General features: G+C 34.4%; 1 pseudogene; it reads right to left on the reverse strand.

Annotated features, from left to right (window-relative positions):
* Positions 1 to 735: 735 nt before the first annotated feature.
* Positions 736 to 5,751, reverse strand: LOC112012078 (glycerol-3-phosphate acyltransferase RAM2-like; annotated as a pseudogene).
* Between the last annotated feature and the right edge of the window lie 3,480 nt (positions 5,752 to 9,231).

Genomic DNA, 9,231 nt, shown 5'->3' on the forward strand with positions numbered 1-9,231 from the left:
ATAGAACACTATTCATGAAAAGTTCGTAGTCACTATTCTTGAACAGTCCAACACTACTTTTTAGAAACACTATTTGCTTTTAGTGGAAAAGGTTTTCACCTTCAGTAAAAGCAATTCACTTTCCGGGAATTCAGCAGTTCTTTAGAGAATCCAATGCTCTCTTCAGCCTATTTAAGGAAGCCAAAGCTCCATTCTGAAGCAGATCCAATTGGAGTCCCAATTGAAAACTCAGTATAGCCTCTCCTTTACAACCCAATACTTGTAATCAGATGGCAACCTTCTTTTTAGTCTTTTTAGTTTACACTTGTAATGCCCCAGTTGGCTTTTACTTTTATAATCATATGGCCTCGGTCGGCCTCCCCCTTTCCTAAGGAATTTCTCTATAACTTACCCCCCTTTGGTATCAGAGCCAAGTTGGCGGATAATAGTTGTAAGTTACATTTTATTCAATCAAAAGTTGGCAGGTTATACCGCCATATTTTCAGCATCAACATATCATTAATTTCAGTACGCCCCTTTGGTGTGTGTGTGTGTATATATATATATATTCTATTTATTTTCATCAAACATTTATCACCATAATTTGAAGTTTGAAACAAGAAATAACAATCATATTTCCCCCATACAATTAATGAAAATCAGTTAATTCATCTCTTTTGCAACTTCCAACTAGATTTTTTTTCCTAGTTTATTTTCATATTCTTTAGTAAACGCATATTACCATGCATATATAATTCAACATCCCATTACTTTGTTGGCCTTGAGCAAAGGTTTCTCAACCATAGTTCCATCATTACCAGCAAGTGCCCGATACTTATCTTTCCTAGTGAAGCTTGTGCACTCATAAGAAAGAGTTGCTGCAATAACCCTTTGTATATAATTTGCAACCTCATGGCTAGACTTCCCAGAACTGCAAGTTAGCTCAAGTGGCAACTTGTTCAAAAAAGTTACTTCATAAGCTGGGCTAAGGTTCATGAAGAAATAAAATGGGTCCATTCCTTTCCACCTTCTAGCTGTGGTTCCATGAAACATACTCATTCGATTCACCATTGCCATAGGCACAAGTTGGCCTGTTAATTTAGCAAACAAAGCAGAAAACCTTAAAAGAAATGGTTCCCTACAAGTTGTACCCTCAGGGCAGATTGCTAAGTCACCTTCTTCTAATAGTTTCTTGATCATGGATGCATCCCTAGCCCAGTCACGATTAAGGCGAACGGTCTTGATGGGTGAGATGATCTCGGAGAGGTGGGAGACAAAGTAGGTCACAGCAGGGATGGCATGGCCGAGGGTGGTGGAAAGGAAAATAGGGTCAAGTAAGGTTCTATGAGATAAAGAGGACACCAGATTGGCCTATGGATTTTTTAGCCTGAGGGGAGGGGTGCCTTTGATAGTGACACGAACACCTAGTGCCATGAAAGCGTAATAGACTAGTGGCATGGGGAGGAGGGCACCTGCGGTGATTCGAAGACAGGCTAAGAGGAATCCTACAGGGATCCAAAGAGTGGTGAGGAGTGCCATAAGAGGTGTTAGCTTTTGAACAAGGCGGCCATCACGGAAGATAATTGGCTTGGGGAATTTGTCCATTGTCACAGGCTTTACTTCTGGTTGGGGTAGCACAATGAAAGCCTCCTACATGTGTTTTGCACCATCCAATAAATAATCCAATTGATCAATGATATATACACAATGTGTTTCATAACAAATTTTACAACCGTTAAGTTGTTAAATTATTATTGATTCACATCTGAGCCTAAACTTATGCACTAGATTTGGTGAATCCAATTTTAAGAGGTAAAATTGTACTACAAACTTTATTTGGTGGTCAAACCAAACTTTATTTGGTAGAAAAATCTCTCTCCTCTTATCTACAAATACAACATATTAATTAATTTTTATCTTAAATGATATAGAATTCCTGTCCTCCATAATATCTGTTTATCTAAAACATCCTAATAATAAATATATTTGGATTGAATTACAACTATTAATAATATTTTATATTGAATTTTTTTTTTCTGAAGAGTTTTATTTATTTATTGTAGGGTTAGGATTTGTGGCCCAAGCCCAAAACAATAAATTTGTAGAGTGTGGATGATAGAGCTAGGTTGACTGTGGAGCTCACAACGGTTGATCACAACAAGGCTTTACTTCTGGTTGGGGTAGCACAATGAAAGCCTCCTACATGTGTTTTGCACCATCCAATAAATAATCCAATTGATCAATGATATATACACAATGTGTTTCATAACAAATTTTACAACCGTTAAGTTGTTAAATTATTATTGATTCACATCTGAGCCTAAACTTATGCACTAGATTTGGTGAATCCAATTTTAAGAGGTAAAATTGTACTACAAACTTTATTTGGTGGTCAAACCAAACTTTATTTGGTAGAAAAATCTCTCTCCTCTTATCTACAAATACAACATATTAATTAATTTTTATCTTAAATGATATAGAATTCCTGTCCTCCATAATATCTGTTTATCTAAAACATCCTAATAATAAATATATTTGGATTGAATTACAACTATTAATAATATTTTATATTGAATTTTTTTTTCTGAAGAGTTTTATTTATTTATTGTAGGGTTAGGATTTGTGGCCCAAGCCCAAAACAATAAATTTGTAGAGTGTGGATGATAGAGCTAGGTTGACTGTGGAGCTCACAACGGTTGATCACAACGTCCAAGTATAAACCAACATAAAAATACACGTAAAGATCAAATAAACTGAAGTCTGAAGAGACTTATGATAAATTGAATACTGGTTACAATTCTTAGGACTACGGTAAAACCTTTCTCTTTTCTCTTTCCTTTTTTTTTTTTTCTCCCCCTTTTTATTAGGAGCCCTTCTTCTTCATATAGCGTCCTCCCCCATCATCCCCATCGTCCACTTGTTCTTCATGTAGGTCCCTACTTGAGTGCATGTCACGTCATGTATCTTCCTCAGCTTTTTGTGAGTGGCGGTAGCTGAGGTGATACTGTTCAGGGATCTTCTCCACATAAATGCGGCCAGAAAAGTTGCTGCAGTGCATTTAATACGGTGGTGGTAGCTTTTCCGTTTAGATATTTCTCCGCTCTTCTTATCTCCAGGCGTGTCCAAAGCTTATCTAGACTGCTGAAGTCATTAGTAAACTCATTCGAACCCCCCCAGATATTTATATGACCAAGAATCTTTACATCCGAGGAGAATGATCTCTTCGAAACACTGATGCTCTCTTCGGACGGATCTTCTTCGCTCCCAAGTATCCTTCTTTTGTGCGAAGTACCCCTCAACAATTTTAGCCTCTTCGGACATATAATAACCTTCACATTGGGCTCTAGGCCCACTACGTATGGTTGGGCTTTTCCCCCCACATTTATTTATAAATTACTTGATTTTCTTGTTAAATATAATATATAAATATTTTTATATATATAAATTTTCAAATACACTATATTATTAAAACAAATATAAAAAAGTATAATTGAGTATAACTAATTAATTATACAACTATATACATGAGTTAGGTCAGTATAATTTTTTTGTGAGAGAGAGTTTCAACTTATGGCGTCCGCTCCTGATAATAGCTTTTTATTATCAGACTAAGACACTAATCAGTTTTGGTGTAGATGAAGATTAAATCTCAAATCTCTTATACAACCATCAAAAACTTTACCAGTTTAGCTAAATAATTGTATATTAAAATAATATATTTGGTGATTGGTGTAACTTAACTTTCTATTGATTTATGTTTATGGATATACTATTGTACATTGTTAATATAAAATTATATATGTGTGGCAAAAACAAACAAAAAAACGTGTAATTCTACGATGGGAACTTTAAAATATTAATTTAATACAAAATTATTAGATAATGTAATATATTTTTATTCTAGAACAGTTGGTATGATTTTAAAATATTTTTTAGTAAATCACATCCATTTGGATCGTAAAAAACATGAGTGGATAAAAAAATTGCCTTCAAACTCTCTTCTTTTTTCTTTTTCTTTTTTCCTCTAGTTGGTAAAAAGTGTTTGATTTCAATCTATAATTGCAAAAACCAATTGTTTGATTATGAAATTAGAATTGCAAACCTTGCACAGTGACATAAAGGGCGTATCTGTATCTCTATCACCAAGACCAATATCTGGCTGTGTTTCTCCAAAGGCCTTTTCAGGAGCATCAGCTTTGTTCTTCCCAGCAAGTACTCCAGGCTTACAAACCAACCCAGTTGCTCTGCCCTTATAAGTTGCTATCTTAGTACCCAAAACCAAATCAACTCCCAACACATCTTTCAAAAACGCTTCCACCATAATTGTTGCAGTCAGCACACACCTTTTCCCACATGCAGAGAACACACGCCAAGTCTCTGGGTGAAGATCACTCGAATAAAACTTTGGCAATACAGCTCAAGCCACCGACTCAATATCTGAGACTCTCATACCAGAAAATGTTGCAAAGACCAGAACTTGGATCCCTGCAGATTCTGAGACAAAGTAATAGAGAAGTCCAGCTAATGGGGTTGCAAGGAGCAAGAAAAGGAGCCTCAGAATCCCACCAACCTCGAAGGCCACAAGTGCAAAGTAAGGGAAAGAGCTACGGCCTATGTTGCACGGACACGGACACGGGGATACGGCAATTTTGAAAAATAAGGACACGACACGGCGGTTACCGGTGGTTAAATAATTAATTAAATTTTATATTTAGGCATATTTTTAAATATTTTTAGACATAAAATACGATTATGTTTAGAATTTAAATTATGTAAGAACTACAAATAAGTAAACTAACACCCAAAATAGTACAATAATACACATAAAATGTTTAGAGTACAAATAAATAAATATTTAACTTTAATAAATAAATAAAACTATAGCAGTACACACAAAAAAAAAAAAAAAACAAATTTATAACTTATAAGTTATAACTTATATAAAAATAAATAAATAAATAAATAAAAAAGGACAGAGGGCACCCACGGCCACAGCAGCAGTGAAAAAAAAAAAAAACACAAAACGCATTATAACTTATATAAATAATGGAGTAACAGTACACCCACCCATTCACCAAAATTAATATCTAAAAGTGAAAGAAAGAAAAGAAAAATAGAGAGAGCAGAGAATCAAGAGATCAGAACTAATGTCCACGCCGAGAGAGAGAGAGATCGGAAGCGATAGAGGACAGAGGGCACGGCGTCGACGTCAGAACTCGCCGATCGGCCCGATCTAACTCTGGCAAAGTACAGAGGGCAGCGGCAGCGACAGAGGGAGGGTGGGTTGAGTTCACTGGGTTGAGAAGAACTTGAGATTGGTTTCAGATTTCAGTCAAAGAGACTCTAAACTGGCTTTATTGTGTTAAGGTTATCACAAAATCAATGGTATTGGTAAAATCTATGATTTTTATTTTTTTTCGCTACTGGCGTGTCGAACGCGTCGGAGCCGTGTCGGCACCGCGTCGAAGCCGTGTTGGCGTCGCGTCAGAGCCGTGTCAGGGCCGCGTCGGAGCCGTGTCGGCACCGCGTCGGCGCCGTGTCAGAGAAGCAAAAAAAAAAAAAGAGACACCGCCGGACACCAAAATCTGGTGCGTCGTGGCCGTTCCGGTGTCCGACACGTGTTGGACATCGACACAACGCCAAAAATGGCATGTCCGTGCAACCTAGGCTACGGCCTCTAAGGAAGGTTCCATCCATGTCAGCAACCACTGCGTGTTGTTCTCTGCCTATTGATGTGCATTTGTTCACAGTTGGGAAGGTTGTTTTGGCCATGGTTTGGTTCAAAAGCTGAAGGAAATTAAGCCTATCTATCTAACTTTAGAAGGAGCTATAGCTATTGAAGTTTCTTTGTCTATGCTTTTTGGGCTATATATAGAATTTAGAATAAGAATGAGGAAGACCAGTGTGTATTAACTGTTGAGTGTGCGTAAAGGGACAAAGGGTTTTGGTTTATGAAAACAATGATAATGATGGAATCGAGGTCCTAGCTAGGTCTAAGGAGGAATTGATGCACAGCTTATCGTATATTGTATGAAAGCAATCAATGTGGTGGACGTAATTGAATAGTGTCAATTAGTATTGTTTTCTCCGCCACTCTTAGTTGAGTTTAAAAATGTCTCTCGAGTCTCTACCATGGGACATCCGTTAGAGCTAGTCAATATTACCATATTTGTTTGAAACTTTCAATTTGTTTTGGCTTTTGAGCAATGCTGAAGGACATATCTTATTTTTATAATTTATTAAGGGTGCTGTTAACGTTTACAACACCAGTTAATGCTATAAAAATTAGAATAAACTATTTATGTTTTTTTAGGGGGTTGGAAAAAGTTGGATACGTATTAGGCGTGATTCAGTTTAGATGGGAAAAGTCAAATCATCAGGAGCAAACCTGTACTTATCCAATGTAATTTAAATTTTGTAACATGTGATAGGAATCAAAGCTTAAAAAGTAATTTTACATTTCACATAATGAATGGCCTTTGTTATCTAAAACCAAATACAAGCCACGAACACTAAGAGCTGGAAAATTTCATTCTATCCTATCATATGTTTTTTTATAACCCCTTGACAATTTTGTGCAAGGGCAAATATTCCATGAAGATAGTGACTTTATCATACATGCTTTCTTATTTATTAAAACTAGTATGTAGCCCCGTGCTACTGCACGGAAATGGATATATTATTAATCATGAGTTTATTCATGTTTAAAATGCTCAGTTAAGTATAAATTTATATTATTAACCAGAAAATTTCATTAACAAAACTTAGCAGTATATATATTTTACACAGAAAGATGAATCTTGGTGACAATGTTTATCCAAAAGATCCATTCACGCTTTTGAATCTTCAATCTTTATTGGTGATTGAAATTTTTGTAGCTTAAAAAATTTTAAATTAAAAAAAAAAAAAAAGAAACCTTAGAGTTGTATTCATTTTGTAGTTTTAAGATGAGTCATTTTGTAACATGATGGACATTTGTGTGAAGAAAAAACTTCTAAAGTTTCATGGCTGATAAAAGAAATTCTCTTTAATCTCTTTTTATAGAGAGAAGGGTTTGTACATGTTTTTATACATCCTTCATAGTTGTATTATCACGAAGCAGGTCCAATGGATTTAGATTGGTACTACCGATTCCCAAAGCATGAGTGTTTAATGTGTTATTAATTTCATCTCATTAGCTTCTGCACATGACAACAAAATTAAAAATAATTAGATTGTACATGTGTATAGTAAAATTGGACTCCAATTTCAGATTCTAATTGAACAATTAGAATAATAATATATGATAGTAACAACAATAGGAAAATTCAAATAAAATTTCGGATTAAATTGTAACAATCTGAATAAAAAATTACCGTAGAAAGACAAGGAAGTAACTTAACACCAACATTTAAAAATCAAATTGGACACATAGCACAAAATTAAACTACAATTAGAAACTAATTTGATTCGATTTGAATTCTAAAACTGAACTTCAACTTAATATAATATATATGATTATATTTTTGTCACTTTTAATAAATTAACAAAATCTTAATCCAGGTACACTAAAAACTATTAAAAAATAAGAACTGATCATTGAGTTTGGAATCTTCTTGGAGGCGCCAATGAAGTGCTAATGTATGAGAGTGTGAAGTAAGGAAGAGTGGGATTGAACATTGTGTTTGAACCCGACCTTGCTCTAAGAAATCTGTAAGGAGAAGGAGAGGGTAGTGTGTGGATCTAGTTGGTAGAGGTTGAGAGAAGAGGAGACATGGGATGACGATACGGAATTAGGAAGAGATGATATTTTACTTTTATAGTCTTTCTCGTTGGATTCCTTAGTTCTGGTTGTGGGATTAAAAGAGCTCCAGACTCTATTGAGATCACCTATAAAAGTGTGCAGGTGAGATGTTCTTACTTAGGCCAATGAGTATTATTATTGTGGTTTTTTTGGCTTCTGTGTTAAATGTTAATACATCATGTATTTGGGCACAAAAATTAGAAAATTTAGATAAGATACATGACACAAAATTGGAGTTCAATTTATAATCTCCATAAAAATGTGCAGGTAAGATGTTCTTGCTTAGACCAATGAGCATTATCATTGTGGTTTTCTTGGCTTCTGTGTTAAATGTTAATGTGTCATTTATTTGGGCACAAAAATTAGAAAATTAGATAAGATACATGACACAAAATTGAAGTCAAATTTATAATCTAATTAATTTTTTTTTTTTTTTTTTTGAGTTTTGGTTAGGACAAGTGGCGCAAAATTGAGAATCCAATTGAAATCTAATTGGATTTTCTCTCTGCTTCACCTATTATTATATATATATATTTCCTTGTTTCTTTCATCGTTGTTGATTTGATATAAAATTTAAGGGTTAATTTGCAATTGTAGTCTTACAAAATTTTTTTTTTTTTAATGCTGCTTATTTTTCAAGAATATTTAATCATAATTAGTATAATTTAAAATATCATGATCACAACTGGTCAAAATTAATAAGAGTACTTAGCTAACCAAAACATTTAAGCACAATGACATAATATTGTCAAAATGAAAATATAACACCAAAAAAAAAAAAAAAAATCAAGACAAGCATCAATTAACAATCACATAATATTGTCATAGTGAGGGAAGAAGCAATGGCATAAGATTGTCAAAAATAACAAAAATAATATTGTCACAATTTTTGTTATACAAGTTCAACAGCTTCTACCTAACATTTCAAACAAAATATTGGATTCAATCCCATTTCACTTGAAGTACATGTTTTCCTTTTTTTTGCACCATTTGAGGAAGTACAAGTCTCTTTCTCCTTTTGAGCCTTTTCTCTTCATTGGTTGTGAATGCATATTGAAACTTAGAATTCCTTTCTTTATCAACTTTACAAAATTGTAAGAGATCCATGGCATCATTCACAGCATGCATCTTTCTCATTTTCACATAAAGATTACGAATATCCCATCGAAAAAATGGAAGATGTCCGTGTTTCACATTTTTCTTAAGTTCCATAACACGTATTATTTCTCTAACTAAAAGTCCAGCTTCTTTTTATAAGAGAATGCAATTTTTATCATCTTCGGTGATAACTCGATTGGCTGGAAGAAATCGTACTCTCGAAGGTGACAACAATTCATGATTGTGATCTACAACAAAAAATAGTGACATGTGATTCTTTCGGAGAAATGTCTATTGACTTTTGCAATACAATAGTTAGACGAGCCTTGCATCTACATTTTAAAGACTTCCTATTTCGTTGCTCCTTAGAT

The sequence above is a fragment of the Quercus suber genome, unplaced genomic scaffold, assembly GCF_002906115.3.
Source record: "Quercus suber isolate HL8 unplaced genomic scaffold, Cork oak 2.0 scaffold_463, whole genome shotgun sequence".
In the NCBI taxonomy this organism is placed as follows: Eukaryota; Viridiplantae; Streptophyta; class Magnoliopsida; order Fagales; family Fagaceae; genus Quercus; species Quercus suber.